Consider the following 17,232-nt stretch of genomic DNA (forward strand, 5'->3'; position numbering starts at 1 on the left):
TTTCCGTGCTTCTGGCAGCTCTGAAGACAGACTGGTGGTCATGGAGACAGCCAACAGAATTGGAATGAAGGTTAAGCTGAGAGATGGCCAACTTTTCCAGGAGTTTGCTCAGAAAGGGAGTAATGGAAATTGGGTGATAGTTAGCTGGACAAGAAGGATCAGCTGTGGGTTTCTTGAGAAGAGGATGCAAAAAGGAGTGCTTCAGAGGGGAGGGGAAGGATCCCGAGACAAAGGAGTGGTTGCAAAAATCAGCAAGGGCTGGCGCAAGGGTGTCAATGTGGTCCTTGATAGTTTTAGAGGAACAGGGATGAACCTGTTTTGACAAGGCTTTCATAGATCGGACTTGTCTAGCAACTTTGTCAGGGGAGAAAAGAGGAAAGGATGAGAAGGATGGTGGGAGGTGGCTAAAGTAGGGTCAGCAAGCACAGATGGAGAGGGGACAGGAGGGGTGTGGGTGGAGCGGGTGGACAGGTTGTCCTGGGTTTTTGAAATGAGGTGAGAGGCAAGCTCATTGCAAAGAGTCTGGGAGGCAACAAGAGGGGTAGAGACTGCAGCAGGGTTGGGCAGCTCCTTGCAGATTTTAAAGAGTTTGGCCGAGTTGTTAGATGCCACAGAGACACAAGCTTGAATGTGGACTGAGGACAGAGATTCGGTTTTGCCTTTGTAGCAGGCAACAGGCCAGTTTGTCAGAGGATGAACAGGAAGTCCTCCATTTCCTCTCAGCCACCCTACACTTACGTTTAAGTGCAGCTAGGTCAGAGTCATACCATGAATAGCACTTGGCTTTGGACTTCAAATGGATCCTCATGACAGGGGCAAGAGTATAAAGCGTATCAGAAATTGAAGAGTAGAGCAGAGACAGGGCTGTGTCAGGATGTGAGACAGCCAAAGGTGGAGGGGGGGAGAGAAAGTGGCGGCAAAAGCCTCAACTGACACATGCTTCATGGGCCGGATGTCCGAGAAGGTGGGTGGCAGTTTTGTGGTAGGCTTGGCTTGGGGGGCAGAGAAGGGGAGATGAGAGAAGAGGAGGGAGTGATCGCTCCAGGAGAGAGGAGTGGTCAGAGGGATGGAGAGAGGGAGGTCAGAGGAGATCAAGACATCGAGTGAGTGCCCTGCAGAGTGAGTCGGGACAGAGGGGAGGATGGACAGGAAGAGGTAGTCGCAGAAGTCATGGAAGAGTACAGAGGAGGAACAAGGAGAGTCTAAATGTATATTGAGGTCACCAAGGAAGAGGAGTTGAGTGGTAGAGGCCAGGAGGGAGGAGGAGAGATCTGCCCACTCAAAGAGAAATAAGGTGATTTGACCAGGAGGCCGGTAGATGGTAACAACAGTAAGAGAATGGGTAGGTGAGAGAGAAAGCCTACAGACAAGGCATTCAAAAGAGGAGTAGGTCTGAGTGGGAATGATAGAGGCAGGAATCCACTCAGGAAAGATCAGGGCTACCCCCTCCCCCCCCACCGGACCAGGAGGATCTGGGTGCTGAGAGGATCTTGTAGCCATCAGGGAGGAGAGTGTCAAAGCTTGTGACAGAGCTGGCCATGAACCATGTCTCAGTAAGACCAAGGACATTAATGTTTAGTTCTTCAAGGACATGGCAGATGTCAGAGGAGTGTTTGACAGCAGAGCGAGAGTTGAGAGTGGCAATATGAAGAAGGTTGCCAGCCTTAAAGACCTTCCAGGGAGGGGTACAGATCAGAGGTACGCCCTCCAGAAGAGAAATAGCACTAGGAGAGGCAGAGGAGGAGGAGAGAGAGGGAAAGGTAGCCAAGGTGGGAGAGGAGGGGACAGAAGGAGATGAGAGGAAATTGATGAGGTGAGGGAAGCTCCTATCAAAGAGGAGGAAATTGGCCTGAGGGCCTTGGACCATGACAATGCCATTTAGGTAGACATTAATGATGACTTTAAAGGAAGCCATGAGAACTTATCAGCGAGTGCCACCATTAATGGGAGGAGAGGAGATAGGGCAGAGCACAGAAACCATATGAGGATCTATAGATCTGGCGAAGGAACGACAAAAAGGATGTTGGTGAGGGTCTGTCTGGCGGAAGCATTAGAGTAGGTGTCGGTGATAGGAAGACCATGGTTAGAGGCCAAGATATCCTTTTTGAACTTCTTCCTACCAGACTTAGTGAGCAGGGAAGGATAGTCAATGGAGAAGCAGTTGGGAAAGATAGGAGAAACAGAAAGCGCCATCGGGGTGGAATTGAGGAGAGGATGGAGATACTGGGGGTGCTAAGGCAGGTAGGTGTGGGACAAAAGAGAGTGGTGAGGTCACTGGGCTGGCAAGTTACAGAGAAGAAACAGTATACAAGCAAAATACAGAGAATTTCACAATGGGCAGCAATGTTTGACTTTTTAGCACAAAGCAAAAACAGCAAGATTTGACTTTTTAGCACAAGGCAAAAACAGCAAGATTTGACTTTTTAGAACAAAGCAAAAACAGCAAGATTTGACTTTTTAAAACAAAGCAAAAACAGCAAGATTTGACTTTTCAATCTTGGAATCGGATGTTAACAAAGGGTTTTAGGAAGCACTGTGCATCAGGATGACAACATGGGAGTAACAAGCAGAAATAACATTGATAGTCAAAGGTGGTAGGAGTGAGTCCATAAAGATGGAACTAACCCATAGTTCTGGAGGAGGCAAAGTCAAGGCAGTCCGGATTTCTTAGAGGAGTGATGTGGCATCATCATTGTGTTTAAGGTGCTAGGAGGACCCCAATTAGAGTTCCAGACGTGGACAGGCAGCAGACAGGGGCCTTAGAAGTGGGCCTTTGCTGAGAAGGGCGGCTGAACCCTACCGGCCCGTGATTGGATGGAAGAAAACACTCAGCAACGAATGGGAGGGCAGCACAGGGAGAGGTGGTTCAGCACAGCCTTCCTACACAACACAGAAAACCACGGCGGTAATCTTGGAAGGGCGAAAAAGCAGTCAAATAAGCAGGCAATAGTGGGAAAAAACTTGTGCTTTCAAAATAGCAAGGCAGCTCCAGGTATTAAAAAGCTATTAAAAAAATGGCAGCACAGTGAAAATGCCAACTTAAACAGTCTTTTCCAACAATTATATGCACATTTTGTTTTTTCTTTTTCTTCTCTTTTTTCCAATTTCAATTTTTCAGGTTCAACAATTCCCCTGGAGGTGCAGTAATGCATAGAAAGTGCACCTACCTAATGGAATGGTCAGCAGCCAGACACATCCCTGACTTGTATTCCTAGCTTAAGTTCCCAACATCACTTCCACGTTTACCTTCTCAACAATGTATGTATGTAGGTGATTTATGCAGCGCAAACCTATCTTGAAATCACGGGAGTGGTACACAATGCAGAGCGATTGTCTTGCTGGTCTATGGCTCTTATTTGTGATTGAAGTGTTCGTCAAAGAGCAAAGTCCTCAAATCATTCCTGAATCAGAGGTGTGAGAGAGCAAGGCTAAAGTTAACAGAGTGGTTGTTCCCAAGTAGTGTGGAAGCATAGCAGGGGAATGCTTGGCTTCTCTTGCTCTTCTTGGATCCATTCTTGTTATTTCGTGTCTTGTGGTGTTTTGCACTGGCCTCAAGAGAATATGTTTTTTCAAGTAAGTATGATGACATCTTGGACTTTACAGCTTTGTAGGTGATGCGGGCTGTCTTGAAGGTGATGCAGAATTGGAGAGGTGACCATCCATTAGCAACCCAACAGCAAAGTGCAACAGTCCAAAGAAAATGGGATGTCCAATCCAGGTTTATTGTGATCAAGGGGTGTGCTGGTCGCGAAACACGTAATGCTGCCAAATGTTTGCATGTTATTGCCAGTGGGAACTCCATATGCCTATGGATTTTAAACTGTTCATGAAGAACAATTAAAAATGCTACTTGCAACTTTTTTGGACTCTGACTCCTGGCTTGGAAACACTGTGGTGATGCTGAAGAGGTCTTCTCATTCCCTGTTTCACATGCAACAGAATTTTCATATATATATATTACATGGCCACGGTAGTGGCCATGTACTTATGGGTAAGTTTCTGTTTCCATAGGAAGAGCAATTTTTGGGTGGCTTATAACTTTGCACTCCCTGGATGAATCCACACTTAACTTTGCAAAAAAAGTATGTGGCTCACTCTGAATTTCTTTTTGCAAAGTTTGGTGAGGATTCGTCCAGGAGGGGCAAAGTTATAAGGGAGGTCCCAAAATGTTCTTTTCCCATAGACTGAATGGGGAAAAAACTTTGCTCGCGCCTACAGCCCAAACAGCTGGACGGATTTTCACCAAATTTGGACCAGGAGTAGCGGCTTGGTCCCGAAAGCGTGCTTTTGCAGATTTGGTGAAAATCCCTTCAGTATTTCTTTTTTAAAATGACCAAAAAGTAGGTCATAAAAAATTAGTGATATCTGTGTTCAGGCTGTGGACACACTTCCGTGTTCGCTCCGCGGACAGTGTTCTGATTGGCCAATCGGCTTGCGTCATGTCTGCAGACATGCAACGTGTTCACTGATTGGACGGCGTAGAGCGTGAAGCGCGTCAGATTTTCAGTAGCGCCGGCCATCTTGGATTCGCGGACGTCCGCGGTCAGCGCGGTGAAACTTGGATTCAAAATTGTATTTAGTAGAGTGTGTTGGTATGTAAGAGTGTTTGGGTAGGGTGGGAGAGTATGAGATAGGTTAAATGTTGCATTTTTTAAGTGGTAGAACCTTTTGTTGTATTCTATTTGTCTGCGGACAACACAGCTGTTCTGAAATGTTCTAAATAAACTAAATGGGGGGGTGTTCTGAGGACGCAATATGTGTCCATGTTGTTCGTAAGCAAGCTGAAACTGTTCTAAGAACACTCGCGGTGTCCTGAAATGTACGTAAATAAACACAATGGGGGGTGCCCTGAGGACGCTGTCCGTATTGTTCGGTGGCAAGTTGAGTGTGTTCTAAGAACACTTGCCGTGTCCTGAAATGTTCGTAAACAAACAACATGGGGGGGTCAGGAGGACGCTCTCCGTATTGTTCGCTGGCAAGTTGAAAGTGTTCTAAGAACATTCGCGGTGTCCTGAAATGTTCATAAATAAACAAATTGGGGTGTCCTGAGGACGCTGTTCGTATTGTTCGCTGGCAAGTTGAAAGTGTTCTAAGAACATTTGCGGTGTCCTGAAATGTTCATAAATAAACAAAATGGGGGTGTCCTGAGGACGCTTTCCGTATTGTTCGCTGGCAAGTTGAATGTGTTCTAAGAACATTTGGGTGTCCTGAAATGTTCATAAATACACAAAATGGGGGTGTCCTGAGGACGTTGTCCGTATTGTTCGCTGGCAAGTTGAATGTGTTCTAAGAACACTCGCCATGTCCTGAAATGTTCGCAAATAAACAAAATGGGGGTGTCCTGAGGACGCTGTCCGTATTGTTCTCTGGCAAGTTGAATGTGTTCTAAGAACACTCGCGGTGTTCTGAAATGTTCGCAAATAAACAAAATGGGGGTGTCCTGAGGACGCTGTCCGTATTGTTCGCTGGCAAGTTGAAAGTGTTCTAAGAACACTCGCGGTGTCCTGAAATGTTCGTAAATAAACAAAATGGGGGTGTCCTGAGGACGCTGTTCGTATTGTTCGCTGGCAAGTTGAGAGTGTGCTAAGAACACGCGCGGTGTCCTGAAATGTTCGTAAATAAACAAAATGGGGGTGTCCTGAGGACGCTGTCTATATAATTCTATGGCAAGTTGAATATGTTCTAAGAACACTTGCCGTGTCCTGAAATGTTCGTAAAATAAACAAAATGGGGGTGTTCTGAGGACGCTGTCCGTATTGTTCGCTGGCAAGTTGAATGTGTTCTAAGAACACTCGCCGTGCCCTGAAATGTTCGCAAATAAACAAAATGGGGGTGTCCTGAGGACGCTTTCCATATTGTTCGCTGGCAAGTTGAATGTGTTCTAAGAACATTCGCGGTGTCCTGAAATGTTCATAAATACACAAAATGGGGGTGTCCTGAGGACGTTGTCCGTATTGTTCGCTGGCAAGTTGAATGTGTTCTAAGAACACTCGCCGTGCCCTGAAATGTTCGCAAATAAACAAAATGGGTGTGTCCTGAGGACGCTGTCCGTATTGTTCTCTGGCAAGTTGAATGTGTTCTAAGAACACTTGCGGTGTTCTGAAATGTTCACAAATAAACAAAATTGGGGTGTCCTGAGGTCGCTGTCCGTATTGTTCTCTGGCAAGTTGAATGTGATCTAAGAACACTCGCGGTGTTCTGAAATGTTCGCAAATAAACAAAATGGGGGTGTCCTGAGGACGCTGTCCTTATTGTTCGATGGCAAGTTGAATGTGTTCTAAAAACACTCGCCGTGTCCTGGAATGTTCGTAAATTAATCAAATGGGGGTGTCCTGAGGACGCTGTCCGTATTGTTCGCTGGCAAGTTGAAAGTGTTCTAAGAACACTCGCGGTGTCCTGAAATGTTCGTAAATAAACAAAATGGGGGTGTCCTGAGGACGCTGTTCGTATTGTTCGGTGGCAAGTTGAGAGTGTTCTAAGAACATGCGCGGTGTCCTGAAATGTTCGTAAATAAACAAAATGGGTGTGTCCTGAGGACGCTGTCCGTATTGTTCTCTGGCAAGTTGAATGTGTTCTAAGAACACTTGCGGTGTTCTGAAATGTTCACAAATAAACAAAATTGGGGTGTCCTGAGGTCGCTGTCCGTATTGTTCTCTGGCAAGTTGAATGTGATCTAAGAACACTCGCGGTGTTCTGAAATGTTCGCAAATAAACAAAATGGGGGTGTCCTGAGGACGCTGTCCTTATTGTTCGATGGCAAGTTGAATGTGTTCTAAAAACACTCGCCGTGTCCTGGAATGTTCGTAAATTAATCAAATGGGGGTGTCCTGAGGACGCTGTCCGTATTGTTCGCTGGCAAGTTGAAAGTGTTCTAAGAACACTCGCGGTGTCCTGAAATGTTCGTAAATAAACAAAATGGGGGTGTCCTGAGGACGCTGTTCGTATTGTTCGGTGGCAAGTTGAGAGTGTTCTAAGAACATGCGCGGTGTCCTGAAATGTTCGTAAATAAACAAAATGGGGGTGTCCTGAGGACGCTGCCTATATTGTTCTATGGCAAGTTGAATATGTTCTAAGAACACTTGCCGTGTCCTGAAATGTTCGTAAATAAACAAAAATGGGGGTGTCCTGAGGACGTTGTCCATATTGTTCGCTGTCAAGTTGAATGTGTTCTAAGAACATTCACGGTGTCCTGAAATGTTCGTAAATAGACAAAATGTGGGTATTCTGAGGACGATGTCCGTATTGTTCGCTGGCAAGTTGAATGTGTTCTAAGAACACTCGCGGTGTCCTTAAATACTTGTAAATAAACAAAATGGGGGTGTCCTGAGGACGCTGTCCGTATTGTTCGCTGGCAAGTTCAACGTGTTCTAACAACACTCGCGGTGTCGTGAAATGTTCGTAAATAAACAAAATGGTGGTGTCCTGAGGACGCTGTCCGTATTGTTCGCTGTCAAGTTGAAAGTGTTCTAAAAACACTCGGGGTGTCCTGAAATGTTCATAAATAAACAAAATGGGTGTGTCCTGAGGACGCTGTCCGTATTGTTCGCTGGCAAGTTGAATGTGTTCTAAGAACACTTGCGGTGTAATGAAATGTTTCGCGGTGTCCTGAAATGTTCGCAAATAAACAAAATGGGGGTGTCCTGAGGACGCTGTCCGTATTGTTTGCTGGCAAGTTGAATGTGTTCTAAGAACACTTGCAGTGTCCTGAAATGTTCATAAATAAACAGAAAGGGGGTGTTCTGAGGACACTGTCCGTATTCTTCGCTGGCAAGTTGAATGTGTTCTAAGAACACTTGCCGTGTCCTGAATGTTAGTAAATAAACAAAATGGGGGTGTCCTGAGGATGCTGTCCGTATTGTTCCCTGTCAAGTGGAATGTGTTCTAAGAACATTCACAGTGTCCTGAAATGTTCGTAAATAAACAAAATGGGGGTGTTCTGAGGATGCTGTCCGTATTGTTCGCTGGCAAGTTGAATGTGTTTTAAGAACACTTGCGGTGTCCTGAAATGTTCACAAATAAACAAAATCGGGGTGTTATGAGGATGCTGTCAGTATTGTTCGCTGGCAAGTTGAATGTGTTCTAAGAACACTTGCCGTGTCCTGAAATGTTCGTAAATAAACAAAATGGGGGTGTCCTGAGGACGCTGTCCGTATTTTTCGCTGTCAAGTTGAATGTGTTCTAAGAACATTCACGGTGTCCTGAAATGTTCGTAAATAAACAAAATGGGGGTGTTCTGAGGATGCTGTCAGTATTGTTCGCTGGCAAGTTGAATGTGTTCTAAGAACACTCGCGGTGTCCTGAAATGTTCGTAAATTAACAAAATGGGGGTGTCCTGAGGATGCTGTCCGTATTCTTCTCTGGCAAGTTGAATGTGTTCTAAGAACACTCGCGGTGTCCTGAAATGTTTACAAATAAGCAAAATGGGGTGTCCTGAGGACGCTGTCCGTATTGTTCGCTGGCAAGTTGAATTTATACACTCGCTGTGTCCTGGAATGTTCGTAAATTAACAAAATGGGGGTGTCCTGAGGACGCTGTCCGCATTGTTCGCTGGCAAGTTGAATGTGTTCTAAGAACACTCGCTGTGTCCTGCAATGTTTGCAAATTAACAAAATGGGGGTCTCCTAATGACGCTGTCCGTATTGTTCCATGGCAAGTTGAAAGTGTTCTAAGAACACTTGCGGTGTCCTGAAATGTTAGTAAATAAACAAAATGGGGGTGTCCCGAAGACCCTGTTTGTATTGTTCCCTGGCAAGTTGAACGTGTTCTAAGAACACTTGCGGTGTCCTGAATTGTTTGCAAATTAACAAAATGGGGGTGTCCTGAGGACTCTTTCCTTATTGTTCGCTGGCAAGTTGAATGTGTTCTCAGAACACTTGCGGTGTCCTGAAATGTTTGTAAATGAACAAAATGGGGGTGTCCTGAGGACGCTGTCCGTATTGTTCGCTGGCAAGTTCAAAGTGTTATAAGAACACTTGCGGTGTCCTGAAATGTTCGTAAATAAACAAAATGGGGGTGTCCTGAGGACGCTGTCCGTATTGTTCGCTGGCAAGTTGAAAGTGTTCTAAGAACACTCTGGGTGTCCTGAAATGTTTGTAAATAAACAAAATGGGGGTGTCCTGAGGACGCTGTCCGTATTGTTCGCTGGCAAGTTGAATGTGTTCTAAGAACACTTGCGGTGTCCTGAAATGTTTCGCGGTGTCCTGAAATGTTCGCAAATAAACAAAATGGGGGTGTCCTGAGGACGCTGTCGGTATTGTTCGCTGGCAAGTTGATAGTGTTCTAAGAACACTCGCGGTGTCCTGAAATGTTCATAAATAAACAAAATGGGGGTGTTCTGAGGACGCTGTCTGTATTGTTTGCTGGCAAGTTGAATGTGTTCTAAGAACACTTGCGGTGTCCTGAAATGTTTCGCGGTGTCCTGAAATGTTCGTAAATCAACAAAATGGGGGCGTCCTTAGGACGCTGTCCGTATTGTTCGCTGGCAAGTTGAATGTGTTCTAAGAACACTTGCGGTGTCCTGAAATGTTCATGAATAAACAAAAAGGGGGTGTTCTGAGGACGCTGTCCGTATTGTTCGCTGGCAAGTTGAATCTGTTCTAAGAACACTTGCCGTGTCCTGAAATGTTCGTAAATAAACAAAATGGGGGAGTCCTGAGGATGCTGTCCGTATTGTTCGCTGGCAATTTGAATGTGTTCTAAGAACACTCGCGGTTTCCTGAAATGTTCATAAATAAACAAAATGGGGGTGTTCTGAGGACGCTGTCTGTATTGTTCGCTGGTAAGTTGAATGTGTTCTAAGAACACTTGCGGTGTCCTGAAATGTTTCGCGGTGTCCTGAAATGTTCGTAAATCAACAAAATGGGGGTGTCCTTAGGACGCTGTCCGTATTGTTCGCTGGCAAGTTGAATGTGTTCTAAGAACACTTGCGGTGTCCTGAAATGTTCATGAATAAACAAAAAGGGGGTGTTCTGAGGACGCTGTCCGTATTGTTCGCTGGCAAGTTGAATGTGTTCTAAGAACATTCTCGGTGTCCTGAAATGTTCGTAAATAAACAAAATGGGGGTGTTCTGAGGATGCTGTCCGTATTGTTCGCTGGCAAGTTGAATGTGTTCTAAGAACACTCGCGGTTTCCTGAAATGTTCATAAATAAACAAAATGGGGGTGTTCTGAGGATGCTGCCCATATTCTTCGCTGGCAAGTTGAATGTGTTCTAAGAACATTTGCTGTGTCCTGAAATGTTCGTAAATAAACAAAATGGGGGTGTTCTGATGACGCTGTCCGTATTGTTCGCTGTCAAGTTGAATATGTTCTAAGAACATTCACGGTGTCCTGAAATGTTCGTAAATTAACAAAATGGGGGTGTTCTGAGGATGCTGTCCGTATTGTTTGCTGGCAAGTTGAATGTGTTCTAAGAACACTGGCGGTGTCCTGAAATGTTTGCAAATAAACAAAATGGGGGTGTCCTGAGGACGCTGTCCGTATTGTTCGATTGCAAGTTGAATGTGTTCTAAGAACACTCGCTGTGTCCTGGAATGTTCGTAAATTAACAAAATGGGGGTGTCCTGAGGACGCTGTCCGTATTGTTCGCTGGAAAGTTGAAAGTGTTCTAAGAACGCTTGCGGTGTCCTGAAATGTTCGTAAATAAACAAAATGGTGGTGTCCTGAGGACGCTGTCCGTATTGTTCGTTGACAAGTTGAATGTGTTCTAAGAACACCTGCGGTGTCCTGAAATGTTTGCAAATTAACAAAATGGGGGTGTCCTGAGGACGCTGTCCTTATTGTTCGCTGGCAAGTTGAATGTGTTCTAAGAACACTTGCGGTGTCCTGAAATGTTCGTAAATAAACAAAATGGGGGTGTCCTGAGGACGCTGTCCGTATTGTTCGCTGGCAAGTTGAAAGTGTTCTAAGAACACTCGCAGTGTCCTGAAATGTTTGTAAATAAACAAAATGGGGGTGTCCTGAGGACGCTGTCCGTATTGTTCTTTGGCAAGTTGAAAGTGTTCTAAGAACACTCGCGGTGTCCTGAAATGTTCGTAAATAAACAAAATGGGGGTGTCCTGAGGACGCTGTCCGTATTGTTCGCTGGCAAGTGGAACGTGTTCTAAGAACACTCGCGGTGTCCTGAAATGTTCGCAAATCAACAAAATGGGGGTGTCCTGAGGACGCTGTCCGTATTGTTCGCTGGCAAGTTGAAAGTGTTCTAAGAACACTCATTATGTCCGTGGACATTAAAAGTTCCCATAAGCCATAGTTAAAATGTTTGACTCTATGGGTGTGACATTCTGCGATGGTTGTGGCCAGGGCATAGGATCTTGGGTGCATGGCAATGCACCCATGCACCCAAGACTCTATGCCCTGGCCACACCCACCTCAGCATATCACACTCATAGTGGCTTATAAATTTGGGATCCAAAAACAAATTTATAAGGAACAAAGTTATAAGCCTCTATGGTGTGATATGCTGCGATGGTTGCAATTATTATAATATACTTACTGTTTGGTTTAGTAACTGGAGTACATGTATTTGTTGTTCATTTCTGTGATGAAAGAAAAGATCATGTTAGTATTGGTATTTTGTAACGACTTATTACATAGAATAATCAACATTTTTTTTACCCTCATATTTAGTAGATTACAAACCAGAGTACTGTGCAATTTGCTCAGTTTCTGTGTTTGTTGCTAAAATCATTGGGTCTGTGGGAGAAAAAAAATCCATGTTGGATTAAAAAAAATCTTTTTTCTGTTATGCTACTGTTTATTCGTTTGTTTGTTTTCAGTGTTCACTTGTTGTTTCTGGCTAATGCTGTATATATTGGCGTGTTGCAGTTTTTTGGAGCAGTAACATTAATTTATTTGTTTGGATATTGTAAAATTTTGGAGCACTGATGACATCACATGTGCATTTACTTTTCATGAAAAGTCTGTACAAGGGGTTTTCATTGTAATGTTGATAAAGTGTCAACAGTCATTGGAATAAATATCATGAGGTACGTAGTGCATGAAGCAATGTAATGATAGAAATAGCATTCTATAAGTTATTTAGCATACTAAGATACTCATGTAGAAACACAGGAATTGTGTGGAGCATACAGGATGAAGGTGCAATATTAATAATCTTGCCATGTTGAATATTGAAATGATAAATGCTTTCTTATTAAAGTTTTGTGTTCTCTGAAATATTTAATAAGTAGCTAATACAACCCATTTTCTATATAATTGCATTATTGCAAACAAAACAGAAACAGACATCAACACATTGAAATATCAGCATATACAGGGAAAATGAATTTTTAAAAAAAGCAGTGTTACCAGAAAATCTTCATAATTTAACTGATTATCTTCATGCACAGAAATAATTGCTCTGCTTCAAAGCTCCTGCTTCCCTATGTACAAGTATCACATAATGTGACTGGACCCTAAGGAAAGTAGTGTGAATACAATGTATACAAATATGAGCATATGCAGGGAAAGTACAGTAATAAAAAAAACAACAGAAGTATACAAAAAAAAATGTTGATAACCTTACTGATCATCTTCATACATACAAAGCATTTCTGTTTTCCAAGTCTGTGTTTTCCCCTAATCATGTTTCATATGCTGTGAGTGAACCCCAAGTGAATTACTGTAAGAACATATTTGATGTATAAGTCTACAAATATAGTAGTTTTTGAATTTTTTGTTCCTGACTGTTACTGGCCTAGATATGTCAGTAAAGTGAAATAGAGGGAGCCCTATATGTGATGTCATCGGTGATGTCATAAATTACATTTGTCATGTCATCTTTGATGTCCTGGGTGTTAGTCTTAGCAGTGCATGGTGGTGGCACGAGTTATGGTAGCTGATGACATGACATGTGTGTTTACATTACAGACAAGGGGTTGTGAATGAAAGTTTGGCAACAAAGTATCAGGGGTTATCGGGACATGTGTAAAGAAGTGTATACTTCATCACACAATGTAGTGTTGTAAGTAAAATTCCATTACAGTGTTATTTCTAATAGAGGAACCTACTCATACAGAAATGTAGGTTTAGGCTGCAGCATATACCACAAAGGTGCTATGTTTGTATTTTCCAAACTTGTATAATAAAACAGTGATTGCTTCAGTATGAGACTTTTCTGGTATGTGAAACATGTACTACGTTGCTAATAATGAATCACATACTACATATTTCTAGTAATACCCACAAAACATAAACATAGTATAATTCATCTAAATATGAGGCTTATATGTGGAGAGAAAAGTAAGCAAACAGGAGGCAGTGTCATTAGCAACTGTGTATAATCTACATGAATGTATTCATGCACAAAAATGTTAACTGTGTTGCAGGCCTACTTCTTCCCCTGTATATGTACATCATAAGATGGGAATGAAATGTAAGCACAGTATTGAAAGAACATGTGGGAATAGCAATATCTATAAATGTAATACCTTTTGAAAGTTAAGTTTATGACTGTCATTAAATAAAACCACCTTGCCTAGATATGGCAGTGAAGAGAAACAAAAGGGCTACACATGTCATGTCATCAGTGATGTCATCAATGACATTTGTGATGTCATCTTTGAGGTCCTTGGTGTTAATGTTAGCAGTGCACATTGGTGTGGGCAGCCTTGGTTGCCTAGGCTACCATAAGTGTCGAATTTCAGGGGGTTTTCGGTTTTACTTGGAACCATAATTTGACGTTTATAAAGTTTTGTTAAGGGAATTTCACAGGTTTTTAGTAGCGCAACTTAACCATAACATCCCCTTAACAATGTTTTTTTAGTGAATTTCACAGGGTTTTTGAAGGGCAACCTAATCAAAACATCCCGTTAATATCGTTTTTTTTACTCAATATACACTATCATCATGTGATCATGGGAGATATATTGTATAATCTGCTTATTTATATACATGTAACATACAACATACAGAACCCCCTTGCTCTTCATATTTGAAAGGCACGGACTGAGCGCCTGTCTAGAGACAGGCGCGGATGAGATGAACAGCACCCAAACAGTCAGGTGGTATCTGAAATTGTACTAATGTCTTACACAAAAAATGCGCAACTAAGAAAAAGGACACAAAAAGACATTATAAGAACTAGTATATAAATAGGGAAACCTAAACGTCTGAAACAAAAACATGCATTTAATGACCATGTGAAATGAAATGGATTATACCATAAAAAAATGTATGCCTCCAACGTAATTACCTCACAGAAACTCTGCAGCCAGGACCGACAGTAGACGCACGCATTGCAACCAACACAAATTACAAGAAAATAGTAAGTGACCTTCTTAAATGTGTGTGTACTTTTTTTGCTATGAGGGACAGAAAAAATAATTTTGTTTTGTTGTTTTGACACAGAAATGTGCAGTACTTTGGAGTGGCTCAAGGAAAATTTCCCGCATGGGGAAATGTCCAAAGATAGCGATAATAATGGTACACAGTGCTCTGCATATGCAAATTAATGGTGAGTACTGTATGGGCATTTAACATACATATATGTATTTTTAACAGACCAGGAAAAAAAGAAGAAAGGACAACAAACGACACAGAGGAAGACAGGCTGAAAAGAATAGAATTTAAAATGGACACACTGAGTGACAACTTTAATAGTTTAAGGCAATTTGTGGAGGAGTTTGTGAGAGGAAAAATACGTTATCACTGTCCCACCTGTACCTGCCCCCCTTCTCCATTTGCTAGTGAACCATCCCCAAACCTTCAAGGAGAAAATAGACGTTTTGATGAAACATCCATTCCATCTTCCCCCCACAAATCATCTCCTGACAATCAGCCCGTTTTGAACCTTAATTCCCCTATATTCGTGTCAGTAGCTGCTTCCCCCGGTATTTCTGTTCATTAAAGTGTGTATGTGTTTTTAGAAAGTTTTTGTATATTTACTGTAGTCGAACTGTTTGAGGACCTTTTTTTTTTAAAAAGACTTAAAATGTTCACGAACAGCACGCCTGTTCGAGCTAGCCGTAAGCAATAGAATATGGATGTACTAACGCCAATACAGATACCCGTACCAATGCCATCCAAGATGAAAGTGATCTTAGAACGCACCATCTGTGCAAGTTATGCGTAAATTAAAAGAATGGGACGTCCTAAGGACATTGTACCTCTCTGTACCACTCACAAACAAGATAAAACATGTTCCTAGAACACACCAGGAGGCGGGAATGTCTGTAAAAGAGCAAAGTGGTAGTGTCCTAAGGATACTATAACCATCCGTATTGTCCGCAGCCAAAATGGAACCGTCCGTAGAACAGGCGCGGTGGTCGGCATGTTAATAGTCAAACAAAATGGAGGTGTCCTAAGGACCCTGGACCTGTCCGTACAGTCATCAGATCATATACGCACATGCGCAGTACACCCATAAGTACTGCGAACAGCGCGCCTGTCCCTAACTGTCTGACTCACTTGTGTCACACTTTGAATTAGTTTCAGGACCCGAACACTGTCCGTAGAACACTGGCACGCATGCGCACGTTCATTACTCTGCATTTGCTGTCCAGCGGGTAGGCATTTCCTGCGCGGAAGTGTTCAGGACATCATCATGTGACCGCACCCACGCTGAACGTGTGGACTAATTTGCGCAGTTTGTCTGAATCCGCGACATTGCAAAAGAAGTTATACATAAGAAAATATTTTACAGTATAAAATCACCATTTCACATGTCGCATACAGTAGATCTACCTGAGAACGTGTTGTTTAGAATTTCTGCAGCGCTTTTGAGTGATCAATATGGTCACGAGTCACACCCCTCCACCCCTACAAATGGCCACACCCCCGAGCTCATCTTCATTGTGCTTCTGGTTATAGCTGTTGGAGGTGTGCTGCCTTTAGTGCTGTAGCAACTATTAGGTAACTAATCCTTATGGCATCCATGGCTACTGGTGCTTCATTAGCCTCAGCACCAACCCCAAACCCTCCACTGTCACCACCTCCCCAAGGGCCAGCAGAGGGATATACGGGTGAGGATGTAGAGATGGAGGACTAAGAGGAAAAAGAGAATGAGGTGGAGGAACTCCGCTCTACTAACACTCGGCGAGAGTCGTTGTTGTGGCAGTTGTTTTCCATTTTAGGGAATGTACCGAAAGCACATGCAAACTTTGTCAGGTGTAACCGGTGCCAGTTGGTGCTCACTCGCGGTGAGTACAGCTTTGGTATGACAACCATGAAGCGCCTCCTAACTTTGCTCCACAGTGCGGACATTTGCAAGGTGGTGCCATGCAAAGAACATAGTAGATTGAGTTTCTCCACAGCATCCTCCGTGTCCGATCCTCTCACCACAAGAGACACTCCTGTGGGGGAGCGCATCCCTCCAGCTGCCTCACAAGCCATTCGCAATGCTGTTGACCCTTACCTTTCGGGGGTGACAAAATTGTGTGTGTATTGTGATGCAGTACTCTGCAGGGGGAGAGTCTGCAAAGTGCTTTTGAGGCTACGGTCACAGAGCACCAGAAGAACTGCTCACTACCTAAGTAAAGGTCACCCTATATCTTTCTCTCTGTACCTGCCCCTTCTTATCCCTGTGGTTGGTGTCCCTTCCTTACCCTACTTTGCCTTCCTTTCCTAGTGTCTTGTGTCATCAAAAGTAGTAAACTGGAAAATGACAAAAATTAATAAAAAAACACTTTTCAGAGCTGCCTTTCGCAGTTAAAGAATAGAACTATCAAGTGACGGTTGTAGGTCCCCGCGCACAGTCGTAGGACACACAGAGTAAGCTTAACAAAACCAATGGACTTTTTGCTGGGAGTGAGTGGTGGCTCTGAAAATAGCCTTTCGGTGGTGGTGTGTATCCCTCAAAAAATTTAGTTTAGAAAAAACGGATTGTCACATATGTGACTATAATGTCAAAAAAAAGTTGTAAAGCATTTTGTACATTGCGAAGAAATATCTGATTGCCAGCATATGTGAGATGGACTCCATCTCTACGAAAAATTAAAGAACTACGAAACAAAAAATGTTCATCGTGGAATGAGGACATGCCAACATCTTTTAGAAAGGCACAAACAGCCTTATTCACATTGCGCCTCGCTTTCTCCATTTGTGGACCAAATGCCCAGTAACGCAACCATATCTGTCTTTGTGCAATATGGGAAAAAACAATTTGGAAACAAGTCCATGACCTTCGCAAGTCCTTCCTTCATTGCAAATTGCAAAGATATTCCAGACACATGGCCTAAACTGTATCCTCCGCAATGAATGGTAAGTATTTCCGGATGACGCTCTGTCTGTAAA

This window comes from Ambystoma mexicanum, chromosome 7q, assembly GCF_040938575.1.
Source record: "Ambystoma mexicanum isolate Mex_15411 chromosome 7q, UKY_AmexF1_1, whole genome shotgun sequence".
Taxonomy (NCBI): Eukaryota; Metazoa; Chordata; class Amphibia; order Caudata; family Ambystomatidae; genus Ambystoma; species Ambystoma mexicanum.